The 26,224-nt window shown below is 37.6% G+C and overlaps 1 protein-coding gene across 4 annotated transcripts in view; it reads left to right on the plus strand.

The window, feature by feature from the left end:
• The window catches only part of csmd2 (CUB and Sushi multiple domains 2), a 410,157-nt gene that overhangs the window by 327,940 nt on the left and 55,993 nt on the right, over nucleotides 1-26,224 (plus strand). The window contains exon 71 of one of the 4 annotated variants that reach the window (XM_089123227.1): nucleotides 17,055-17,175. The exons of the other annotated variants lie outside the window; for them this stretch is intronic. The gene's annotated coding sequence lies outside the window, so the exon portion shown is untranslated. Of the gene's footprint in view, nucleotides 1-17,054; nucleotides 17,176-26,224 lie in introns of those variants that run through there. 4 annotated transcript variants of the gene reach the window in all.

Raw genomic sequence — 26,224 nt, forward strand, 5'->3', positions numbered from 1 at the left:
CGAAGCATTTTGACCATGCTTCAATATCTGACACTTTAGGCACCCTTTGATCTTGAAATGTTTCAACTTTAATCTCGAAATGTTTCGACTTTGATCTCAAAATGTTAGGACTTTGATCTCAAAATGTTTCGACTTTAATCTCCAAATGTTTCGACTTTAATCTCGAAATATTTCGACTTTAATCTCGAAATGTTTCGACTTTAATCTCGAAATGTTTCGACTTTAATCTCGAAATGGTTCGACTTTAATCTCGAAATGTTTCGACTTTGATCTCAAAATGTTTCGACTTTGATCTCGAAATTTTTCGACTTTAATCTCAAAATGTTTCGACTTTGATCTCAAAATGTTTTGACTTTGATCTCGAAATGTTTCGACTGTAATCTCGAAATGTTTCGACTTTGATCTTTAAATGTTTCGACTTTAATCTCGAAATGTTTCAACTTTGATCTCAAAATGTTTCGACTTTGATCTCGAAATTTTTAGACTTTGATCTCGAAATGTTTCGACTTTGATCTCGAAATGTTTCGACTTTGATCTCGAAATGTTTCGACTTTGATCTCGAAATGTTTCGACTTTGATCTTTAAATGTTTCAACTTTGATCTCGAAATGTTTCGACTTTGATCTTGAAATGTTTCAACTTTAATCTTGAAACGTTTTGACTTTAATCTCGAAATGCTAGATTTTTTTTTAAAAACAAATTATTATTATTATTTTTTTTTTTAGGTTGCAATTCAGGGCCTCCTTATACTGCGAATACAGTTTCAGTGTAATTGTGTTTTTCCATGTATTTTCTTCTTGCTGAATATATCTATTTTCCAGAAGCCCATCATGTGCCCTTTCTCTGTTCCGTCTCGTCGCTACTCCTCCGAGATATTATCTAATTCGCATTGGTTTCGGTTGATCTTCAGACCATGCCAGGCAAAAGTCATCCTATTGATTGTTTGTGTTCAGAACCATTTGGCTGTGGCAGAAAAAGCATTTTGTCCCTGATGCTTGTAAAGTGCTCCCTAAATCTCTTAGGCAATAAGTGTATAGTTATACATTGTTTGACACAGTGGGTAAATCTTAGATTGAACCCCTCCTAGGGTGATCTTAAAATGTTACATCGTCTAACCTTTAGTAGTTTTATTTTGTTTGCTGTAATACGGTGTTTGACTCATATATCCACTATATGTGTTGTTTTATCACTCCCTTCCAGCATATGACCAATAGCAGCCCGATGAAGCCAAGAGGGGGGAAAGAAAAAGAAAGACTCTTTTGCCTTTGATATTATCGTTCTATCGTTCTAGCTACAGTGTTCTGCAAATCCAGACATAGTAGTAATTTGAAATCATTTAAAATTGTGAACTTAAAAAGGCATTAAATTTGTGGAACAAGTTAGATATATCCTCTAATATGTCAAGGGAGCGGAACAAATGATGAAATCTACTGTAATTCGTTCTGTGAGGTGCATGTCAGTCATTGAAGCAAGATGGAGAAAAAGCAGCAACCGTCTCTGCTCACCTGGGATGAAGTATCTTTGAACCCTGTGTTTCACCAGCAGGTACGATTACTATATCAAAGCTTGAACCACTCATGACACCTCTAAAATCAAACGTTTCACTCATCCACAAGCTTTTTTGCCTGGAAACAGTCAGTGAGTGATGTGTGTGTCTGTCTGTGTCTGTGTGCGTGCGTGCATGTGTGTGTGCATGTGTACGGTCCTGGTAACCGTATGTCTCCATAAAGATAGCAATGTCCTAAGTCCTAGTCCTAAAAGCACTTATAACTCATACTAAATGTTTTGAAAATGTAAAAATGCAGACAGTTTTCTGATTGGGAAAATTTAGTGGTAGGGAATTATACAATTTGTACAGTATAAAAATCATTGTCTATATGGAAAGTCTCAAAAATGCCAAGTTGTGTCAAATTCTGTTCTCAGGGGGCGCTACAACTGAAAAACACTCCTAAATCTGAAACCATAATGTCCAACACTATCTCATGACCAATTCGTACGAATTAGTACCTCACTCGTACTAATTCGTACGATTTGGCTAAACCCACGTGATGGTTAGGTTTAGGGGCGGGGTAAGGGGTAGGTCATTCGTACGAATTCATACGAATTGGCCAATTCGTAAAATATGTACGATTTAGCTAAATCGTATTAATTCGTACTTCGAGTTTACTTCATTAATTCGAGTGAGGTCGTATGAATTGTTACGAATTAGCCACTTTTTAATCATTCGTCAAATTCGTACCACTTGGTCGTGAGATCGGGTTGTAATATCGAGCAAAGTAAAAACTGAAAAAAATACTGTGCTTCGTCTTTGGGACAAATGCTAACATGTTTTCCTAATATCTCTTGAACCGTGCTGACTAGAACAAAAAATGCATCACTCTTCATAGTGCTCTTTCCGTAGTTCATTGGATTCAACCGGCCATACTGAGAAAACCTTGATGTTATGAATTTTCAATGCTAGGGAGCGCTATCATATAACACAATCCTAATAGTGCAAATGTGATTAAAGAAGTTAACACACAAAAACGAACGATATGTAAGCTGATGCATATGTAAAATAGCATGATAAACATTAAACAGTAAATCAAAACAGTCTCATGTTACAGAATAAAATGTCGACCCAGGACGAGCTGTAGGACTGAAGCTTTGGGGTGTTGATGGACTGGATCTGCTCCATCTATGTTTTAATCATTGTTGTGAATACGATCTGAATGTAGTCTTTGACGAAAAGATGGTTTACAAAGAGTTAACTTGAGCGCCGTGTGCGAAAGGCGTGAGACCCCGAGCACACAACGGTTAAAGACGTCCTTCTAGAGCATCCACATTGAAAACAATGGAAAAGGAAAAACGTGAACTATAAGACAATAAGTGTATATAAGTCTATCCCTCCGCCTTTTTTTTTTTTTCATTTACTTAATGACTAAAAATGTGACGCATAACATTACTAAGGTCTAGACCAAATCTTTCTAAATTTGTTATGTTTGTCACGCTTTCAACATGTGCCTTGACCCCAATAATTTCCGCTTGTGGCTACATTGTAAATTTAAATTGTGTGCACATATTCTTTTGTGTTACAGAAAAGTTTGGAATGACTTGAGGGTTAGTAAACTGAATATAAACGAGAAATCATATACCTAGAATTGGCATCCACTTACAAAGAATTTCACATGATTGTGTTTTCCATAGCAGTCAGTAGACGTTGTGTATCTGTAGAAAGAGATGTTGTGCTAGTCCTCTACGAGGTTACAGCTGTTTCACGACTCTCAGTGCCCAAACTATCACAGATCAAAACAAAACCCCCGAAGAGGGATAACACGAGAAAGAGATGAGTTTCTAATGGTAAAATGCTGCTCGTGTATGGTGCTTTTTTACCTGTGTGTGTGTCTCCCGTCATGTGTAACGATGACCCAAGTCACCTCAGCCATAAATTGCCGGCAGCGAGGCGGGAGACAAAAGCATTCATCAATGTAATTAGAGTGCTGTGCACACAGTGTGTTTAATAGGAGCGGTAGGGAGATGGATCCCTGGGTCTCTGACAGATGAACGGCGTGTTCGTAGGCCACAGGAATGAACGGTGCGTGCGCTGCTGTCAGGAATCTGCATGTGTCGGGAGATCGGGAGTCTTTCAATAGGTTTCAGGGCTCCAGTGGCAAGGAGGCTTATTATGGCATCACACAGTCATCATTTCAGCAGAGTGTTGTGGTAATTACAGGGGAACGTGGCTTATTGCCATGAAGAAGAAAAATCAAAGCATTGTACTCTCGGCAGTGGCAGGCGTGGACTTCTAATCAGAGAGCGAAAAATGTCACTGGCACTTGAGTGGTCGTGACTTGAGATGGAAGTGATTTTACAGATGTCAAAATGAGAACGGCGCCAACCATTGACCGTGACATGACACACATCATTTGAGCATGCTAATTTGAACGATCATTTTCATATTAGTCATAACCTGAAGTACATTACATCGCCTTATACTCTTACCACCAAAGATCTGTAATGAAGTTTAATTTTGGAGGCAACAATCCTGTATGACCAAAAAGTAGACACCCACTGTCCCAAGCTCGAGTTTGGGTCGACACTGACTGTCAAATTCACTAACGCTTATCTTTTGAAATTATTCTAGACGTTATCCTTAAACTAATGAGAGTTAAACCCTGTTACATGGGCAAATAATATTTGAATCTTAAAGGGTTAGTTCACCCAAAAATGAAAATTATGTCATTAATGACTCATGCTCATGTCGTTCCAAGCCCGTAAGACCTCCGTTCATCTTCGGAACACAGTTTAATATATTTTAGATTTAGTCGGAGAGCTTTCTGTTCCTCCATTGGAAATGTATGTACCTTATACTGCCCTTGTCCATAAAGGCAATACAGACATCATCAAAGTAATCCATGTGACTTGAGTGGGTTAGTTTGAATTTTTTGAAGCATCAAAAATACTTTTTGGTCCAAACATAGCAAAAACAATGACTTTATTCAGCAATGTATTCTCTTCCGGTTCTGTTGTTATTGCTCGTTCACGATTCCAATGACGCTGCTGACGTGTTATCTGGTGCGCCTGATTTGGACGATTAGGACATCCGCGACATGCACACTTACGAACCATTTTTAAAAAATATTGCAATACCAAAATACAAACAATGTAGAAAAGCTTGAATACAGCGTGCGTTTCCATCAGACTGTAAATGAAGCTCGGGCGCACAAGATAACACGTCAGCAGCGTCATTGGAATCGTCTTTTTACCATACGTCAACATCCGCCTTTTTAGGGTACACTTAAACGTCGGTTGCATGACAATCCCGGGCCGTCATACAAATGACGCTTTACCTTTAACGTCGGTTAGGTGACGGGGTAGGTTTAGGTCTGGGGTAGGGTTAGGATCTGATAACGTCATTTAAAGGGATACTCCACTTTTTTTGGAAATAGGCTCATTTTACAACTCCCCAGAGTTAAACAGTAGAGTTTTACCTTTTTTGAATCCATTCAGCCGATTTTCAGATTTTTAGAAGAATATCAGTAACCACACAGTTTTTGGTCTCATTGACTTCCATAGTATTTATATATTTTTTTTTTTTTCCAATGGATATCAATGAGAACAGAAACCGTCTGGTTACTGATATTCTTATAAATATCAGAAAATTGGCTGAATGGATTCGAAAACAGTGAAACCCAACTGTTTAACTCTGGGGGAGTTGGAGTGGAGTATCCCTTTAACAGACATTTAGACAATCAAAACAATACTCTTTTGCGCACTCAAGTTCGTTATTTCAAATGTATGTCGTTTTTTCCAACTGAGTCCGCGCTGCTTCGCTAAGCTAGGCTACCGGTGGGTGCGTCAGATAGAGTGAGAGCACGCACGGATATGAAAGAGGTATGTATGGACTCTGGGGGATGTGGCGAATAAGCCAAAGTCCCAAAAAGTCGGCTTGTTTCTTTAAGTGGCGATCCAACTACCAAAGTAAACTTTGTTTGACCCAGAACTCACATTAAGCCATGAAAATGAAAATGATGAACAAAACCATGATAGGTCTTCTCTGTTTTGCGACAAGTGCAGGGTCACTGCAAGACGGAGTCTGACTCATCTTGTAGTCAAGCTGTGAGCGACTCAATGACCTGCACTGTCAAAAGAAAAACATCGAAATAATCCTATTATCTTGAGGCTATTTTTCAAATAATGACCAAATCTATATTGGATGGTTTCCTTCATTATACTCATTAATGAGTCGTTGCTGTTGGTAAACAGGATTTGTTTTTTTGTTTATTTGGAATATTTTTTTTTTTACTGTGGTGACCTGGATGAAAAGTGGGTAGCCTCATATTACTAATAACTACAGGACTATTAAGCATTGTTGAAGAATATTTTTTGTAATCCAAAAACAACGTGATCATTCAATGAGAAATATCCTGTCGAACAACATTAATGGATCCCATCTTCATGCTGGATCTATCCCGCTCGCAGTCTGACACAGTGATTATGTCCATTCTGGCTTCTTGGCTTAATTACACCTGTTACCTGTGGAGAGCACACTTGTCTGCACGCTCTGATTGGTTATCTGGGTTTGTTGACTCTGTGTCAGTTCTGGCAGCATAGACATTCATTTGTCAGTTCTCCACTATAACAGTGACCCTTCTGGCTAATAGAGAAGCTCACCTCTCCACTCTTGCACATTCAGCTGGGCCGGTTTACCACTGGCTTCTGCTGTATAGCTGAAGTGCAAAAGTGAGGTGTTTTGGATGTTATGTCGCATGTTTTTCTGTTGCATATAGCTGGGAAACAAAATATTAAATGACTTCTCTTTTGCACGATCACTCCAAGCTGCCGTTCCACCAAAACCTAGCATGACAACAGTATTATGCTGGAACAAAAGTGGTCAGTTTGAGTATAATGGACCCGAAATAGAGTTCACTCACTCAAGGTGTTGTGATTTGAATTTTTATTGATGCAGCCAAACATCTCGTGTCCTGACAGGTGAAATAAAAAGCGTGACACAATTACCTGCGTGATTACACCTACCGTGAAGCATATCAAACAACCTCCATGATACTGGTGCGCCAGTCGTTCATTGTGAATTCAGTTGATATGCTTTGGCTTTTGTAAACAGAATTTAGCATATGTACGTTTTTACAAAGCCATGGCTTATGGACCGAGCTGCATCACAAAATGAACAGCAGTTACTCAAAGGCAGATAAGCAACTGACATTCATCTCGGGTACACAAAACTGTCGCTGGGTTTATAATCCATGCTTTGCATATTAAATGAGCAGATTTCAGTTTTCAGTGGTTTGGTTTTCTAGCACTGTGAAGATCCATTGCATGTAGTGCAGATGGCCAGTGTATACCTCAGCTCCTGTTGTTTCTAAAAGAGTGTTTATGTGATCTCACATCACCAAATCATTTTATCATTCCAGATGATTGAGTTGCCAGTGGAGCGTGGGCATGTTACCATGCGGCTTGATTGTTTGTGTTTGTGTCATGTTTTCAGTGTCACTGTGTCTTGTAAAATCCAATATCTTGCTTTTATTTGGATGTTAAACTTAAAAGATTTGCATGAACTTCCATAATAGTTAGTGGTGCTTTGGTGCTGGTCTAGCATAGCAATGTTTCTACATTTTCCACATGTTCTCCACATTTCTGGTGGAGCTTAAACAAGCAATGTCCTACCTTAGTGAACTTTCCAGCCTCAAAGCTTTACATTACAAAAATTGTGAGTAAAATGATGATGGTAGTAGTATAGTAATAGTAACAAATTGCAATGATGATAATAGTAAACATTATAATATAAATGATTATGGCATCTAGTAAAAGACAAAAGTAAAACCACAAAATATGAATATTATAAACCCATGTGTTGTGTTGAAATCCCTGTAATACCCTTTGTGTCCCTCGTCAAAAATGACTGGCCTTGTAAATCACTCATTATTCTATCTATACATTTTTATCACCAAATACTGGATTAAGTCTTTTTGTCAACTTGTTTTCTTTCAATTACAGTAGGTTTTGTATTTCTGATTGAAGCACACATATGTAAACATAAACATGATGAGCACGCCTCTTATTTCGATCTAGCATCAGTTTTTCATAATCTGTGAAAGGATCACCTAGGAGTGCCTCATCAGTTCATTAGCTCTATGGACTAAACTCACAAATCCACATATCAAGCATCATATGATAGAACGCTGTTGTTTGTAGCTTTCATTATCAGCGTTACCAGCATAGCTTCCAGTGCTGGACCATTCAAAGCCCAGTGGCATGGTATCAGGATAGCATCCAGCCAATGAGCCATCCAATTTCTGTGTGCTTGTTCAGCCGTAGACCACACAGCCAAAGCAGCTAATGATTCTGGCGAAGTGCGCCGTCATTGTGGGAGCAAAGAGATACTGTAGATAGTAGAGAACAGACAAGAAACCCAAGAGGAAGCTTAGGTCCTAAAGTGTGACTGTTCTCAGTTCTTAAAAAAAGTTAGTTTTGTGTTGTGCTAAGCCCTCATGAATAATTAAGCCATTAAACTAATTAGTTCAAGTACTTCAAATAGAATATGTTGTGCTGTTTTTAAATTAATGCAGATATTTGATGGTTCATGTTTGTTATTTTCATATTGTTACGACTCCCTCTGAGTCATTTCAAAGCCCTCTACACTGCTGTCTAGCAAAGATAATATTTTGAAAAAATAATTTGATCAGTTTTGAATTGATTTAAGTTTTATTTTTAATGATTTGCTATTCTTTAGTGTTAATCTAATTTATTTGCACTTATTGTAGAGCAGTTGAGGACACAGCTCTGTTCTGTTGGGTGCCAGCTGAGAGTTGGGGGATGTGCATATTAATCTTGCGGAGTGATGCTTGTGAACAGTTGGCTGCTTCTCTGGCCTCAAGCTGCATTGCACTGTTGCTCTATGAATAATGTGACTTCCCAGATCTTGCCAACTTCTGTCCCACTCTGTGTGCTACCAGGCCCGGATTTATGCATAGGCATTCTAGACACGTGCCGATCCTTGCACGTCCAATTACAAATATTTTCATTTTATTATTATTATTTCACTCTAATAGCAAAACACTGTAAGACAACTATTCTATTAAAAAATCGTACCTCCATATTTGGTCTTTTTTTTTTTTCCAGAAGAGATCAGGTATACTCCTATAGTAGTGACATTCAAATCCAGACTCAAAACACTGAATGAGCACTGTGCCACTATTTGTCTGACTGTTACTGTATTTTATTTAAATTGTCTTATTCTAAACTGTTTTAATCATTTACTGTATTTTATTTATGTATTCTAAAATGTTTTATTTATTCTGGTTTCTTTTGATTATTTTAATTTCTTCTTTGTAAAACACTTTGAATTACCAGTGTGTAGGAAATGTGTTATATATAAAAACTTGCGTTGCCTTGCCTTGCCATAAATCACTACTATTGGTCACCCTTTATGTCTGTCTGTGGGTTTGCAAATATTTAACCAATGAAACGTATTAAAAAGGGCTTGTGACTAAACCAAATTTTTCCTTTGGATCCTCAAACTGTTGGTAAAACCCAACCTGATCCTTCGGCAATTCTAAAGCATTCTCATTCTAGGGTGTCATATAGTGACGCTTTTGAAATTTCGTCTAAATCCAACACACATGGCACCCTTTAGTGTCAACATAACACGCACAGAGCTTTGTTTAGTTATGGGTAGGTTTAGGTCTGGGGTAGGGTTAGGGTTAGACCACTAGGAGGCGCCTTCTGGCGCATATATATCTGCATCTCATATTGACGCTAAAGAGTGCCATGTGTGTTGGATGTAGACGCAATGTCAAAAGCATCAGTATATGACGCCTTGGGATGAGAACGGGCTGGCAATTATACTTTATGAGGTGGCTAATTCGTACGAATTCATACGACCTCACTCATATGAAGTCTAGTGATCGACCGATATATCGGCCGGCCGATATATCGGGCCGATATTTGAGGTTTTTACGTGTATCGGAATCGGCCGATACACCGCTGCGCGTTCGCCGATAGTTTTTTTTTTCTTTTTTTTCCGGCGTTATTTATAGACAGGCGGCCACGGGCAGCTTCGTGCTGCTGGAGATGCTGCAGTTCACGTGCCCCGCCCTCCCCCACTAGCAGAGTGCAACCTGCTCTTCACGAGAATGGTAAATTAAACTTTCAAAGGATCTTTTATGTTTGACTGCTGAAATATTGTCAAACACTTTGAAAATGGAAACCCGTCGCCCTATAACTGTTATGTGCTTGCAACTAAGCAAGTTTGTGGGTCCAAATGGAAAACGCGAATGCCTCGTCTATAAAACTTAACTGCTTGCCATTGTATTAGGGAGCTGCAAATAGCTAAGGTGTAGGCTATCCGTTCAGTATGCATTAGGACTGTCTATGAATATTCTACATTCGAATATTTATTAATTTTGAAGGTGAAAATTAATATTTGAATGTGGAAAAACACGCCCGCGGTTGCAGACTAATAACGTTACTACAGCTGCACAGCTCGCTCGGAGCGCTCACTCTCGGTTCTATACTGTGAAGCTTCAATCACTGAATGAAGCCTCCAATATTTGGGACAAGAGTCGCGACTCGCAACCTTAAATTGCTTGCACAAAACTCTTGATCAGCACTCAACATTTGTTTGTTGATCATTTAACCGACGCGCAGAGAGCGTGAGGGCGAGAGAGAGAGAGTGCCTGTGCGAGACAGAGTGAGCTCTGCGGTCTTGGCCATTAGTTGATTTACTTGCTTTTTAATACGTTGTCAAATATGTTTAAACTCAAATAAACTATCTAATACTAGTAGTTATGTCTCTTTGTATTAATGTGTCCTGTTATTGACGTAATGCGCGTCAATAACAAAACGCGCAAAGGGATGTTCGAATATGTTTTTTAGAGGGAATATGCAAACGCCATTTGAGCAATTTTGACAGCCCTAGTATGCATACGGTAGCTGTTATGAACACTGGTCATAGGATTAAGTAATGCCAACGTTGTTCTGTGCTTTTTGTGGATATTTATTCAGCGCCCACCTGGTTGAGGTTTGGACGCGTGTGGTGTGTCCCTCGCCATCGCAGTGATATTACAGACTAGACATGCTCATTTTATTTTATGTAGAAAAAAATAAAAACCATGGCAGTACATAGTTCGTTTCTTTTAAAATGAAGTACAGTGTGCACTGTGCACTTTATTATGCTGGTTGCTACTGTGTGCAATAGTGTAATTATTTAATTTATGCTTAAATATTCATTTTCAGCACTGAACTTTTTTTGTTCTACTTTGTTTTTAATATTTGTTCAATTGTTTATCTACTTGTTCTTGTTCTACCTCATATTTTTTTACTATTTGTTAAATATTAATTTTTGAAGTTAGTTAAATGTTACTTTTATTAAATTGAGACCTGTAACATTTCTTAACGTCATGTCATTTTTATGATGTAAATTGAGGGAGCAAAATGTATCGGCTCAAAATATCGGCTCAAGAAAATCGGCAGCCCGTATCGGTCATCGGCTAAGGCTGATGGGAAAAAAATCGGTATCGGTATCGGCACTAAAAAATCCATATCGGTCGATCCCTAATGAAGTCATATGACTTTTTTCTAAATCATATTTTATGAATGACCTACCCCTGACCCCGCCCCTAAAGCTACCCATCACTGGGGTTTAGACAAATCTTACAAAATCATACAAGTGAGCATGCACATTGAAAAAGCGAATGCATGTTCTTATAATGCATTCTTTACCTAGGTCTTAATGAGTTTTCATATTTATAAAATAGTAATGGAGCTATAATTCATCCCAAGACGTCATCTAACTGACGCTTTTGACCATACGTCAACATCCGACGTTTTAGGGCACCCGTCAGTTAGATGACGATCCTAGGGCGTCATCCAACTGACGCTTTACCTTTAGTGTCAGTTAGATGATGTGGGTAGGTGTAGGTATGGGGTAGGGTTAGGATTAGATAGAACTAGATATACTATGGAAGTCAATGAGACCAGAAACTGTCTGGTTACTGATATTCTTCTAAATATCAGAAAATCGTCTGAATGCATTCGAAAACGGTAAAATCAACTGTTTAACTCTGGGGGAGTTGTAAAATGAGCCTATTTCCAAAAAAAAAAAAAAAAAAAAAAAGTGTAGTATCCCTTTAAAAGGTACCCTAAAACGTTGGATGTTTACGTATGGTCCAAAGCGTCAGTTATATGACGTCTTGGGATGAGAACGGGCTGGTAAATTCGGCTCTGTGTGACACAAACGAACACATGACACATCTTGAAGACAAAATAAGAATGATAAATGACAAAAGTTGAAGATAGATTCACATTTCTGCTTAAAGACTTTAGTCTATCCCTCACAGTCACACTGTGGCATCTAACCTAAGAATCTCTACCAGTTGAGAAAAAAGTTTATATCAGTTTTGATGTCACATGTTGAGTAGCGCCGTACCAAATTATACTGTGACCAAGAGGAAAACGTGAAACTTTTTGGCATCATGCAAGAACTCTTGTTTGTAAAAATGTCTTCCTCAAACTTTGTGTTTACCTAATTTGGCCCAGCCTGCAGTATTACGCCTGAGGTTAATGAAGTGCATGAACATGCAGCACGCCTCATAGAAGTGGTCCAAACAACAGCTGGAGAGTGTCCCTCTGGTGGCCAGCTATCCAATGGTTTGCCACATTAGTTTGCTTAAAATGGCCACCAGCCATGGCAGAGTAGACAAGCACATCCAACAAGACTTCAGCTCAAGAGACTCTAACCTTTCTGAGTGTGACGGATTCTGCCAAAGTGGTTTGCACCATTCTTATCCAAAGGCCGATGAAGCCTTGATTCACAAAGCACTGAATATATGCAGGAAATACAAAGACATCAGAGAGCGCATCATATCCTGTTCACTCTGCCTGCTGGCCATATGGCCAATGTTATGATAACAGAAGCACACCAAAGCCCAGTTGTTTTCCTCGGTAGGCTAAAGCAGCTTGAATTTGTGAGTCATATCTTCTTTTAAACACAGGTTTTAGAACATTTTTGAATGAGGAGATAGTCGATCCAGGGAATTGCATGGTAATTGTTTGAATAACTTCAAAACAATAACATCTTGATAGCGGATTACATCTAGATAACATATTTTGCTCTACAGAGTAAAAAAGTAAAGCATCTGCATTTTTAACATGAATCAAATAACATTTTCATAAGTTAAGCCTCCAACAATTATGTTAAATAATCCAAAAAAAATACACTCTATATTTTATCTCACTTTATTTGTTTTTTGCTGCTTACCTTCGATAAAGCAACACACTACTTTCAATAAAAAGTAGCTATTTAATGTAAGAGGGGAACAATGCAATATCGTAATGCATTACTTACAATATTACTTACAATAAAATAATATAAAATACAAGTAATTTTCCCCAATATTGATGATTATTCATAAACTGTCGGCTGGTAACACACCAATTTCTTAGACATTTACACCTAATCTACCACATTATTCTATAGATATTCTTGATTATGTGATATTGTATTTATTTATTAATGTTGTATTTTTATTGCATATAATATGTGGCAAAGTAATAGCCTATTATACTATATTTACATATTTCTTATAATTATAGTCTTTTTATAATTAGAATTTTGTATTGATTATTTGTGTATAATCATATCAACAACAGCAATTATTACCATTGCTATTAATTGTTGTTAAATAACATATTCATATTTAACGTTTCCATTTTACATTTTTGGTTGCTTGAAATGTGTGTGCCAGAGTGGTTCTGTGCTGGCCGTTTAGTGCACTCAAATAGCATGCCAAGAGCCAGGAGTAATACTGTGAAAATAAGCCTCTGATACTCAATTTCTAAACCTCTCTCGCTGAAGGCCAGAAGGTGAATCTTTATCTCCTGTTATTAAATCAAACACAGTCTTCTCTCTTGCTGTGATCAGATTCTTCACTAGATTTTGGTGTTCTCCTTTTCCTCCCGAGCACTTTTAAGGGCAGCCATTCAAGTCAATGTGATTAAGGAGAGATGAGCTTCAGGGAATGATTTAAACATTCAGTTTATACTGCGAAAGCCATAGATTTTTACAGTGATTGGCAGTTATTATTGACTGGTTTGACTGATGCCAAAATATGATGTATGTGTATTGGGGATTCCGGTAATACTTTACGATAAGGTTCATTAGTTAACTAGTTAACAGGAACTAAGAATTAAACATTCTTTTTCAGGATTTATTTATATTACTTAAAATTAATTTCAACATTTACTTATACATTATTAAAATCAAAGATTGTATTTGTTAACATTAAGTGTGAACTAGCATGAACAAATGAACAGCGCTTTATTAACTAACATGAATAAATACTGTAACAAATGTATTGCTCATTGTTCATGTTAGTTAATATAATTAATGTTAACTAATGAACCTTGTAAAGTGTTACCGGAATTTCTTTCCCCAAAGAAAAGTTCTCAGTTCCAGAGACAACCATTTTTTTTTTCTTAGTATAAACAACACTATAATGATCTAAAGAAACCTTTTTTTCCCCAATACAAAGGCCTATTGTGGAATGGAGAGGTTCTATGCATGTTAAAGGTTAATTGCCATTGAAATCTGACAACAACTGTCTTGTAAATTTTGTTTCTAACCACAAAACACTCAAATCATGATTAAAAAAAAACTACAGGCCCAGCCAATGTGAATTGATAAGCGTGCAAAACTGACTGTTTCTACAGCTACCGGAGCTTCTGAAGGCAGGAGAGACGTGTCTGCGTCCCAAATCACATACTTCCCCACTACTGTATATTGTATAGGTGAAAACCAGTATGTGACTCAATAAGTATGCCTGAATCCACAGTACTCATAAAGAGTAAGTACCCGGATGGACTACTTCTTCCGGTGAGATTCTGAAGTGTGCATATGCTGGACACTTTACTATCCCATGAGGCCATAGAAGAGGATCTATGAATGGAGGTGAAGTGTCGTAACTGACGCTGAAAAGTCACATGACAACATGGCTAAAGTAGTAGGTCCAGATTACAGTCATACCACACACATTCAGCCTACTATATACCAAACATTTTTAGCGGTCATGAAGTAATTACTTATTCAAAATAAGTAGAGAGTATTTGATTTCGGACGCAACCAATGACTTTAAAAATTGGCAAATCGTCCCCTTTGAATTATAAGGTTCTATCTGCGTTCTGAGCAGTTTTGAGATATTGACCTTCATTCAAAGTTTTTGCATTCCATATAGGAAAATGTGTATGGGGAACATGTTTCTTTCAAACATAAAAATAACAGGGACCCTAAATGTACAAAACACATCACATAATGTAAATAAATTGCCACAGAATAAGAAAATGTGAATAACTCAATTTTGACAAAAATGTCAGATAGAACCTTAGAATTCCAAGGGGACGAAATGTCTCTTTTATTTAGAACGACTTATTCCGCCATTTTGCAAGTTAGTATTTCTCTCATTCTTATTTACGAATTCACACTTACATACAATTAGAGGGAGTAAAGTTTAATGTTGATTGGTGAGTGCTCTCCACTCGTGCTAATTATCTGAACGTGCTCCTCCTGATCTTTAATAAAACATATATTATACGAGTGCACCGTTCTAGTAAGTGTCACAGTCATCGTTTGCACCATTCTGTCTACATCAACTTCACTACACTTCCCAGCATCCTCTTTTGTCTCCACACCTGAACTCACTCCCTCAATCATCCACCTGTTCATCGTTTTCATCACCTGTGTCACCTGTCTTCGCCTTGTTATGTTTGATTCATGCTTGTATTTAGTTTGCTTCTGTTCCTGTCTTTGTCGGTCGATGTCTCATGTTACTTTGTGTTTGCTTTTGTGAGAAAACCTTCTGCCTGCCTGCCTTATATTGTTTGGAATTTGGATTCTGCCTCTTCATCTGCCTGCACCACAACCGTGACAGTAAGTCTTTGGGGATTCTCACTTATTTTGAGTAGTATTATGGTAATTAAGCAGTTTTTACCTACTGTAAGGAGTTATCTTTTCGATAGTTTATCGATTGGCTAACGCATTCAGATTCATTGGGGTTCTATATATGAAGGGTTCTTTTCTCAACTCCAAAGAAACTTTTATGCTAAAAAAGGTTCTATAATGACGAGAAAGAACCCTTTTGGCACAAGGGTTCTTCATAAGCTATTATTCATTCATATATTACATTAGTCCCCAACATTTTGTAGTTGTAATTAAAGTATTGTTTATTAAACTGTTGTAGTAACTTAATATCACATTTTAATCATGCTGATTTTTGATGGAGAAAAACTGAAATGGCACTCTTTGTGTGATATTGATTAACTACATAAAATGATATAAATACATACATTTTCAAACCCCCATATCTTGAATTTTGTGATCATTCACAAATACATTTTAGAGTCTTGATGTTTTCCAATAATATGAAATCTTTAATCCGGAAAAGACAAAACAAATGATAATGAATGAACCCAAAAGGTTCCATATTGAACCTTTTTCCTGGTTACAAAGAAACCTTAAGGGTTCTTATTGAACCCTTAAAAAAGGTTCTGTTTAGAACATTTTAGGGTTTCCAAATACGTAGAAACTTTTAACGTTCTATATAGAACCTTTTCTTCTAAAGGTGACTGGCAATGTTATCATGAGATTGTTTTAATTAGGATTTCAAGATTTATTATTATTATAAAAATAAAAATTTTCCCAACGTTGATGTGTATAAATATTGCTGCTGTTATACATTGATGTACCATATATTTAACAAGTTTATGAATTTTAACTCAAGTCATTTGATTATGACGGATCTCCCTTTTCATGCCGAGCAATACAATCTAATAGGTCACGGGCAAAATAGAACAAAAATGCAAAATGCATTACATGACCATGAAATGAAACACTCAATCCGCTAAGGGTTGGTTTTGGTGCTCAAATGAGAATACGTCAGCAATAATTCTGAAACCTGCAGGCCCGAGGATAATGCAAATGCGTACGCATTAAGATGTAATGAGATATGACACAATTCTACTTCTCAAGGATGAAATTGATCTTTACATGACCATTTAAGCAGGGATAGTACTAATGTTCAATTGGCCCTGTCCACATTCCAGCAGCATTGGTATTATATTAGTGCTGCTGTGTCACATGCATGCCTGTGTTTTGTTTTTTTGTTGTTGTTTTTTTTTTTTTTTTTTTTGGGTACTATTGATAAAAGCTATTGATAAATTTAGTGAAACGTTGAAAAATTCCACTAAAAAAAAAAAAAGTGGAATTGTGGAAACCGTTCTTGTCTGTCAGTCATATAATGGAGGTCTAGCAGTTTGTGTTAGAAAACGAACATTATTTATATATATATTTTTTACCTCTTAAAACGTTAACCACAGCCACGTCCAAGTGATCTGAGGGCGTGAGTGCTTGTGGCTGTGGTTAAAAGAGGTAAAAAAAACAATATAAATACTGTTCGTTTTCTTACACAAACCGCTCGTTTCGTGTCTTAGGCCATCAATGTGTACTTGCATATAAAAGTCATTAAATCATGTTTAATTTGGACTTCTCTGTGCATGCTCTTTCAGGTGGTGACCATAGACCTGCATTATATGACTGACAGACAAGAACGGTTTGACCTAAAAATATCAAAATTGAAACTACTGCGGGAAAAGAGACCCCAACAGCCCTTAAGGTAAGCTAAAACATACCAAAACTTAATTTCAAAGTGAACCATCTCTTTAACAAAAAAAAAAAAAAAAAAAACGCAGGACAACATTGTCTCCTAATGTGCAAAAATGTAATCTTGCAAATTTTTGCAATTAAAAATATAAGTGATATGCATACGTGGATGCAATCAGTTAGAAAATGAAAAGAAAAAATCTTAATTATGAGCAGTTATGAAAAAAATAAAAATAAATAAACTAATACTATTAATGATAATAAACTATTTAGTGTTCTGAATTTAGTGTCTGCATTTATTTAATTGAGCAAATGAGACACTTAAACAGTTTTTTTGTTTGTTTGTTTTTTTTTTGTTTTTTTTATTAGAAATGATTAATGTCCACTTGGGACCATAATTTAAGATTGTTTGGCTAATTAAATAAATTCCTGCCTTGTCTCTGATTTACCTATATTGTCTTGACCTTTCTGCACTGACAAAGGCTATTTTGATTGTTTCATTTTTAATTGTTCTTATTTCATCTCCGTTACCTCCCCCTCTGTGTATTATATATTAATTATAACAGACTTATGCATAGACCTGCAGCATGTAGTGTAATAAGAGTCAATGAACCTTCAAGATGCATGGGCCATTGACCATTATATTGACTTTGACTGCCACCACAAGAAATTAAAGTTAAACAGCTCAGCGTTTATAGCCTGGACTCCTCATCTTCATTCCCGTTCACGAGAGAAAACACAATGCTTTTACAAGGAAATAATATGCTAATAAAATAGTTCTAATTATAACCTCCATTATAAGCTCCATTCTTTTTCTGCAGAATTGCTTTATGATTTGCCCTTTTTGACCCGGAATATGATAATCTCCTTTAAAAACAATATATTCGAATCTATAAAAGAGCCAATTAATGCTGTGAAAAATAAAAATATTATAAATGTTTTGTTTAAAGTTACACTTAACAAGTAATTTGCAGAGGAACATTGTGTTGCTACTGTAATTACGTGAGTTGAGCTTCGACTACACTATTCTGCACGGATGAATCTGAATCCTATCCTATCTGTCTGCTAACCATGGACATTTCACTCAGGAAATGTAACTTCGAAATGACCTCGCATTCTATAACAAGTGAACTGTGTGCCTGAATTTGACTGGTGTACATGAGTAACTAGTGAACCTGTCCGTTCTGACAGCTCATTTCATATTAAAATAAGACTATGCTGCTGATAATCCTGCAGTCTGCTGGCAGCATCTGGCTGCTACATCTGCCTACTTAGTCGCTTTCATTTTCTACGACACGCTGTGTGTTTTCCCATGAGATGGCACGGGTGTCTGGACAGGACGTTGGAGGGGTAGATTTGAGGGTGAGCAGGGACAGTTCCCTTGTGTGTGTGTGTGTGTGTGTGCATGCATGCATTGTCGAGTGCGTTTTAAATTGAGTGTGTTCTTCAAGTAGGCTTCATTCAGAGTAAAATCACTAGAGCATGATAGTTGTATTTCAGTACATATAGTGAAGAGCAAAGCTTTTCAAAAGAGTTTAAGTTTTGTACTTTAGGGGGCAAAAATAGAGGCACAGAGGCAACATAATTGTACATAAGCAGTTAGTCATAAGTACATAAGTAAAAAATCCCACATGCTCAAAAATAATAAAACGTGATCACAATACCCCCTAAACTAATTTGCAGCTGATATTACCTATTTTTTTTTTCTCTAAATTATATTTAAATCTGAATTAAATGGCATTGAAGGTCATTTGCATCTGTGTCCTTTGTGAGCAGCATTGAAATATATAATAATCCATATTAGGCCACTTATGTTATTTAACTATACAACCACTGCTATGGAAATAATTTAAGCATTTGAAATCGACTACATTAGTTCTTAATTGTATTCTTTACTCCAACATTTTACCCTTATTATCTGGCTGGGAAGTCGGTGATTAAGACAGTATAATTCCCGCAGGCTGCCACACTCATTTCATCTGGCTCATTTTTATTAAAATCTCCCGATGCTATTTGCATAGTAGGGCACCAGTGCCTCTGTGTATGTCACTTTGTCGGAGACGGCCACTCAAGGCCAAGGCCGGCGGCGGCCTGTATCAAAACAAATGAACATGGCCTATTACAGAGACTAGAAACAAAACACAGACAATGGAAAGTGAGGTTGCATAAGTCAGCCCGTCAGTTAGTTAGCACCTAAAACACTCCTACTCGCATAAACGCACATAAAAGGATATGCATCTACTTTAAGCTTGTTTTTACCTCCTGAACCATCATAAACAAATGCAGTTTTCACCACATCTCATTCGTTTTGTGGTTGAAGTGAAAAACTTGAAAAAGCGTTGAAGTTTGAAGGAATGCCTTTTAAACAGAGTTTCATCCATCCATCCATTAAGCTCTTAACAAACTGACATTTGGAGAAAAGCTGTTTGTTGAGTTGGAAATGGTGCTGCAACTTTGGGATATCTGTAATTTAAATATTTTTTTTTTTCCACAATAAATATTGAAATCATTTCACTCTTTGATTAGTTATTCCAGAAGTGTCCTAAAGGAAGAAAATCAAAGTCATTTGAAGAGGCTGGAGAAGCTCCTTCATCATTTCACATGCAATTCATAAATGGCCTGAAAAAATCATGCAGAATTTCATGCGCTTATGCAAGCATCAGATTTCTAACGATTTCGGTTTGGGCCATTTTTTCCTACTGCTCTCATTGCACAATCCCTATTCATCATCATAAACTCATCTGAGTGTCAATTTATCAGGCACTGAGGACAACGCTCCACTTCTTCTAAATCAGAGCCGTCATCAGAGGTGTAGTCTACTCATTTGGTCCATGTGAGAGGGGGGCCGCTCATAAAAACGGTGAATTTAGGAAGGGCCCTGATGGATAATGTTGTGTGTCTTTACTTGCTTAAGTTCTACAGGTAAAAAATGCAGTGTGTGCATTGCTATGGGCAACTGTTTTAGAAGGGATATGGTGTTTTTACTAAGTTATGCACATTTGATTAGCATTATCATTTTAAAGGCTAGTGTTTTACATGGGTAATGTCATAGGTAGCAGATGATCTTATTAAAATGGAACCATGTATTATTATCTCCCCAAGCGATTTGTCACATTGTGGTGTATTAAAGTGTATGATAACGACTTGTTTATTTACTTAGAAAATGATATAATAGCCACCGGGAACTGGAATTGATATCAGTAATGTTCTTTAGCAAGGGCATTTCCTTGCATGGATGTTTTAGGAATTTATCTTTACACAAATCTTTGCATTTGTTGCAGTGATTAGAGGTTTTGTATGCTTTGCATTTGTATTTGTTTGTTGTGAACGCAGGCAGCATTTGGTCCTTCGATGGTCGCCAACTGAACCTAGAACAGTGGTCTTTACCTAATCTTTATATATATATATATTTATGTAGTTATGTACTTTAATGGTAACTATATTAGCATCCACACCAACAGTTATCTGCCACTTTAAATGATTTGAATTAGAATGGATTCTGACTGGCTGTTAATGTCATTCATCAGATTGTAATAACATTCTGTTGGTGTGGAGGCTAGTTACCTTTATATTCTTTATAGTTGTCTTTCTCGTTGGGAATGAGCTTTTATAGTAGCTTAGCATAACTGAACGTGATGCAGCAGTTATGAATATTCTAGATGTATTGAAAATTTAAAGATGTAGCCAAAGATCTTCAAGTAAATAATGACAAAATGTCCAGGTTATAATGCTTTTGTACACTGGTTCTTTAGTGAAATGTTTATAAATATGAGCCACATAGTGAAAGTAACTTTCTGTTGACAAAGTCACAAACTCTGGATATTGTATTTTTTATACTTGTCATCTTTTATACCTGTTCATTTCAGCCCATTTTTTATTTCCCCTGACTTTGCAGGATATGTGCGTTTGTCTGATAGGCCCTGTGGTAAAGATCAAGTGTTATCCACCTTGTTGGATGACTAATTTCTAGGGTTCTTTCTCTAGACTAATTTAGGCATACACATATTTGACAAAACATTATTTACTTTACCACATGCCCCTCCATGTTATATGTTGATAAATTGACAAACCAGGTGTGATTGGGTCCCATTTAATCACATTGAGAGATGAGATGCCAGGACCTGGCAGCACAGTCTATTAGACTGAATCTATTCAGTCTAAATCCTATTTCAGCTGAGGAACAGTTCTTGTCACAGCACCCACATTTTTACTTTGATAAGCTACAACATGGAGGCAATGGCTCAGGGATGCCACAGGAATAAGTTTCAAATAATGGACAAAAACAATACTGAAAACGCCTTTAAAAATAACAAATATTTGACAACAACAGAGCTTTAGGACAGGATGAAGTATTTTCTTATTTTCCTACCAGAAGTGTTTTCAGTGTTCTAGTAGAAATTGAGGGCAGGACATCATCTGATGGCAAATGAAGAACTTTCGAGGTAGCTAATTTATTCCAAGCTCTAAATGAGCCATTCATTTGTGAATTATAAAAAAGTCCCCGAATTCCAGGGAAGTCCTGATTTTACAGCCATTTATGTGTTTTTAATGTGCTTTGGGATGGCATTGAAATGTCTTTGAAACTTGGTGATTAAGGGACAGTCACTGTCCTCAGATTCCACTCCTTATGTGGCCGTTTCAGGGACCCAGAGAAAAAAAAAAGCCTTTTTTTTTATTTTACAGATGTATAGTCTGCTCTTGTACAGTCTGGGTTTTTAAAGCAGGCTATACAATGACACAGGCGGGATAGCGCAACGACTGTTTAAGACAGGGAACGACCTTTGAAAGAGATTGATGTAGCTGCAGGAGACCACGAATCATATAGATTTTGCTGGAATTCATACTTAATAACTATTGACCCATTTCAAACTCATTAGGAAATGCTGACTTGGACAATAAATTAATCAGTTATTCTCTTAGAGGTCAGGTTTTGCTTGAAAATAATTAGTGAGGCCTAAACCTCTAACATTCCCTGAGAGTGTAAAAATCGGATTTTCGTATAAGTATTCTCTTTCGTTTAAAACATTAATCAGTGCCTTCATCTAAATCAAGGTTGTTCTGTATGATTAACACAATTACGATCTTATCTGCCTGCAGTGGCACTTTGAGGCCAAGGCATGATAGCTTAATCACTGGAAAATGTAATTTCCAAGCCCCGTCCGAATTATGTGTCCTCCCTGAACTCATTTTGCATTCCTCTCTCTTGCCTCTTACATCCAGAATTAGCAACATTGGATGGTGGCGGCAGAAACGGCTTATTGAACTCATGATGAACGATACAAATAGTTGAATATCATGTTCTTATTACTTTTTTTGGTTGAATTGCCACAGTTCCCTTTCAAGGGAACTCGCGATGCGTCAACGACGCTTTGGGAACGCTCCCAGCGTGAATGCGTCTGAAGCATCTATGTCAACTAGTCCAATGGAAGGAATGAACTTCACGGGCGGGTGACGTCATTACCAGGAAGTGATAAAAGAGCATCCGGTGCAAACCGGCCTTAGCTTCTTTTGCCTCAGCAAGTGATCTGTGTCTCTGTTATATTTACTGTTGTCTGTCTGATCTACAGGGGTTGGACAAAAAAACTGAAACACCTGGTTTTACTACACAATAATTTGTTAGAATGGTGAGGGCCTCATTTTGCATCCAAATACAGCACCAATTGACAGATAGAAGTCCTTCACAGTGACCAGAGGGATTATGAGCCGTTCCTCTTCCAGAACAGTGTCCAGGTCACTATATGATGCTGGTGGACTCGCTCCTCCAAAACACCTCAATAATATTCAGATCTGGTGACTGTCAGACCATGGGAGATGTTCAACGTCACTTTCATCTTCATCAAACCCTTCTGTCACAAGTCTTGCTGTGTGTGTTGGTGCACGATCATGCTTATACACGGTTTGAGCATCAGGTGCTCATGATCCTCCAGAAGGGTTTGGTAGTCCTCGGCAGTGTCGTGTCCATCAAATACAATCAGGATTGTCATGATATTGGAGCTCAAACCATCACTGATCCACCCGTGCTTCACTCTGAAGATTGGCCGCCAGGCATATAGATGTGAAACCTCCAACATTGGCCAGTGTTTCAGTTTCATTGTCCAACCCCTGTAGATGATTAAGACACATTCATGCTGGGAGCATTCCAAAATTGTTGACACATCGTCTCGTTCCCTTTCTCAGGGAACTATGGTTACAGTCGTAACCTGAGACGTTTGCCTTCCCTCACAAGCCCAGATGATCAAGACCTTTACATGCTGTGGGTTTGTTACTGGCTTTGACAAACACTACAGCCAAGGATACGTTGTGAAAGAGACAATCCCTTTTTTCTCTATAAATGTTGAAAGACCATGTGCTTTGAGATACAGTTGGTTTTATGGTATATTTTAGAGGTCTAATGAAATACATAGCCATCTGCTTATAAAATGTGGCTTGGGTTGACTGTCATTTGACAATTTTTCTTAGTCACAGAGCCTTTTTGATTTGATATTTTTAGCAAATTGTATACAAATGACTGAAATTTGTTACATCTGAATTGCCAGATGGTTTATATTTGCAAAAAACACACATTGACATGTGGAAGTCTTTCCCACTGAGATATAAATTGATCATTCACTCAACCTTATCAGGCACAGAGGAGGCAAATACAGCAGTTAGGCATCAGACCTCAAAAGATGAGAAAAACATCATTTCAAAGATTTTCTTCAGAGTATTTCCCAGACTAATGAATGTGCATATAATCATCAAGTTTTCCTGTGATGCAAATTCCATAAACACAAACCCTGATTGCTTCATTCTTGAGGCGAACATGGTTTAAAAGGACACTGTTTGAAGCTTAAAAGATCACATAAGCATGCCCAACAGATTTTCATGATTACGAGCACCATTTGGGTGATCACTATACTGGTAGAGCCCTCTAGAGAACCCTTTTCGAAAAGGTTATTTCTCTGAAGAACTTACAACCCATGAATTCCTGTTGGAACTCTTAAGGCTATCATTGGTTCCTCCAGTAACCCCATCATAAGGAAAGGGCTTTGAGGCACTTGAAATATATATTGCAGTTCACTGAGTAAATAGGATAAAATAGGCTATCTGAGGCAGTTTTAAAAGGTTACCTAAAGGTTCTCCAGAGGTTTCCACCACTCCGTAAATACTCTTTCCTTATTACAGTGTGCTTGGTATGTATAACCTGTTCTCTTAAGAGAGTTATCTCGTGTTGCGTACTCTAGCTTACACTACAGGGAAAATCCCTTTTCTTGAGAATACTGAAGCCAAAAAAATATCCTTAATTTTGCATTAATTTAAAACGCATTGCTGCACAGAGCGGACCTAGGTAAGACAGCTCGCGTGTGTATTGGTTTCTCTGCAGCAACTGCTGCAACCTATCTAGGGACTGTACTTGATGTAAACACCAATGAGGGTGCGGGCACCCGTACACGTCACATCCTGCCAGAATGGGCGTGGCTTATGTCTATATAAGCTGAGTCATTTGATTGTTCATCTCTTCAGTAAAGTGTACACATCGCTGACTCCGCCGTCAACGAGCTCTACGTGTTCTAAATGTAGGGAATGTGCCCACTGTGCAGTGCTCACACCCGTTTTTAGTCTAAAAACGTACCTGACTGACAGACTGTATTAGTATTTTGTCATGCAGCTCAGGCTGACTTTCGTCCATCTGACTGTTATACTGTGCTAAGCACCCATTCCATTAAAACATATATATGGCTGTGTTATATTCTTATGCACACTCCGCATTGGCCTAGATATTACCCACTATCACGTGTACCCTGGGCACATGCCCTTGGGGCCATGTGTGGACGACCCTAGCATGCATGGCGCTTTACATTGGGTTCCCACAGTGTAAGCTAGCTTACGCAATGAGAGTACTCTCGTAAGAGAATGTCTCTCTAGATGAGAGAACGAGTGTTGTGTAACCCTGCTGTGCTTGTGATGCATTCTGGTTTCGCTTCAGTATAAAAAAAACAAAGAACATCCTATCTGCACTCTGCTTATATAGACATAAGCCACGCCCATTCTGGCAGGACATGACGTGCATGTGTGCCTGCCCCTCATTGGTGCTTATGTCACGTACAGTCTCTCGATAGGTTGCAGCAGTTCCGAAAGAGCAACCTATAGGCGCGTGAGCCGCCTTGCCTAGGTCGCTCTGTGCAGCAATCCGTTTAAAATTAATGCAAAATCAAGGATATTTTTCTTCCCCGTATCTAGAGAGAACCAAGTTTACATTAGTAACTGAGTACGTTATTCACAGGTTTTCCTCACATGTGTTGTATGTTGGCATAAAAAAAAATCTGACTTACTGACACTAGACGGTTCTTTGGCTGTGGTATTGTTTTGAAGGAATGAGGTTTAGAAATGGAAGAACAGACAGCAACTCATGCGGAATATCACATTTTAGCCGTATTACTGTACATTAATTTAAGGTCCCTGGTTTAATCGAAACTGTACCTGCTCCGAATGCAGCTAGAAGTCACTGACGCTTCAAATGCAAGGTCATCTCTTTAGAGGATGTATTGAGCACAGTATCTATTTAATGTAAGCCCTCATTTGCAAAATCCTCTCATCTCTTCGAATAAAAAAGGGCTTGTTTTATATTATAGATATGAACTTTAAGATAAAGAATGTTGAACTCTACTGTATGCGCCTCAAATCATTTTGGAAATTACTCCCATGCCAATAATGGCATATAGTATATCTTTCAGTGCTCAAATGTTGTTTATGTTCAGATACATTATTAAACAATTTGCACTTGAAGAGGGATTAGGTGTATCCTTTGTATTGGTGGCAATGATGGAAATATAGACTAATTACTGACTTTTTCATTTTTTTTTTTTGTAATTTTGATAAGATCAGTCTTGCAGTAATTAAAATAAATTAAACAAGTAATTCATAAGGTAGACCTTGTGATTGTTTATAATGGTTTAAATGCTAAGATGTGTGAATACTGCTGCTTTAAATGCTGCTATGACTGATAAAAGATTGGCTTTCAGAGAATAATTTCATGTATTCATAAGATGATGCAACTTCCTGCTGCATACTCATAATACCTGGAGAATCGCATTTT

The sequence above is a fragment of the Pimephales promelas genome, chromosome 18 (assembly GCF_988280905.1).
Source record: "Pimephales promelas chromosome 18, fPimPro1.hap1.1, whole genome shotgun sequence".
In the NCBI taxonomy this organism is placed as follows: domain Eukaryota; kingdom Metazoa; phylum Chordata; class Actinopteri; order Cypriniformes; family Leuciscidae; genus Pimephales; species Pimephales promelas.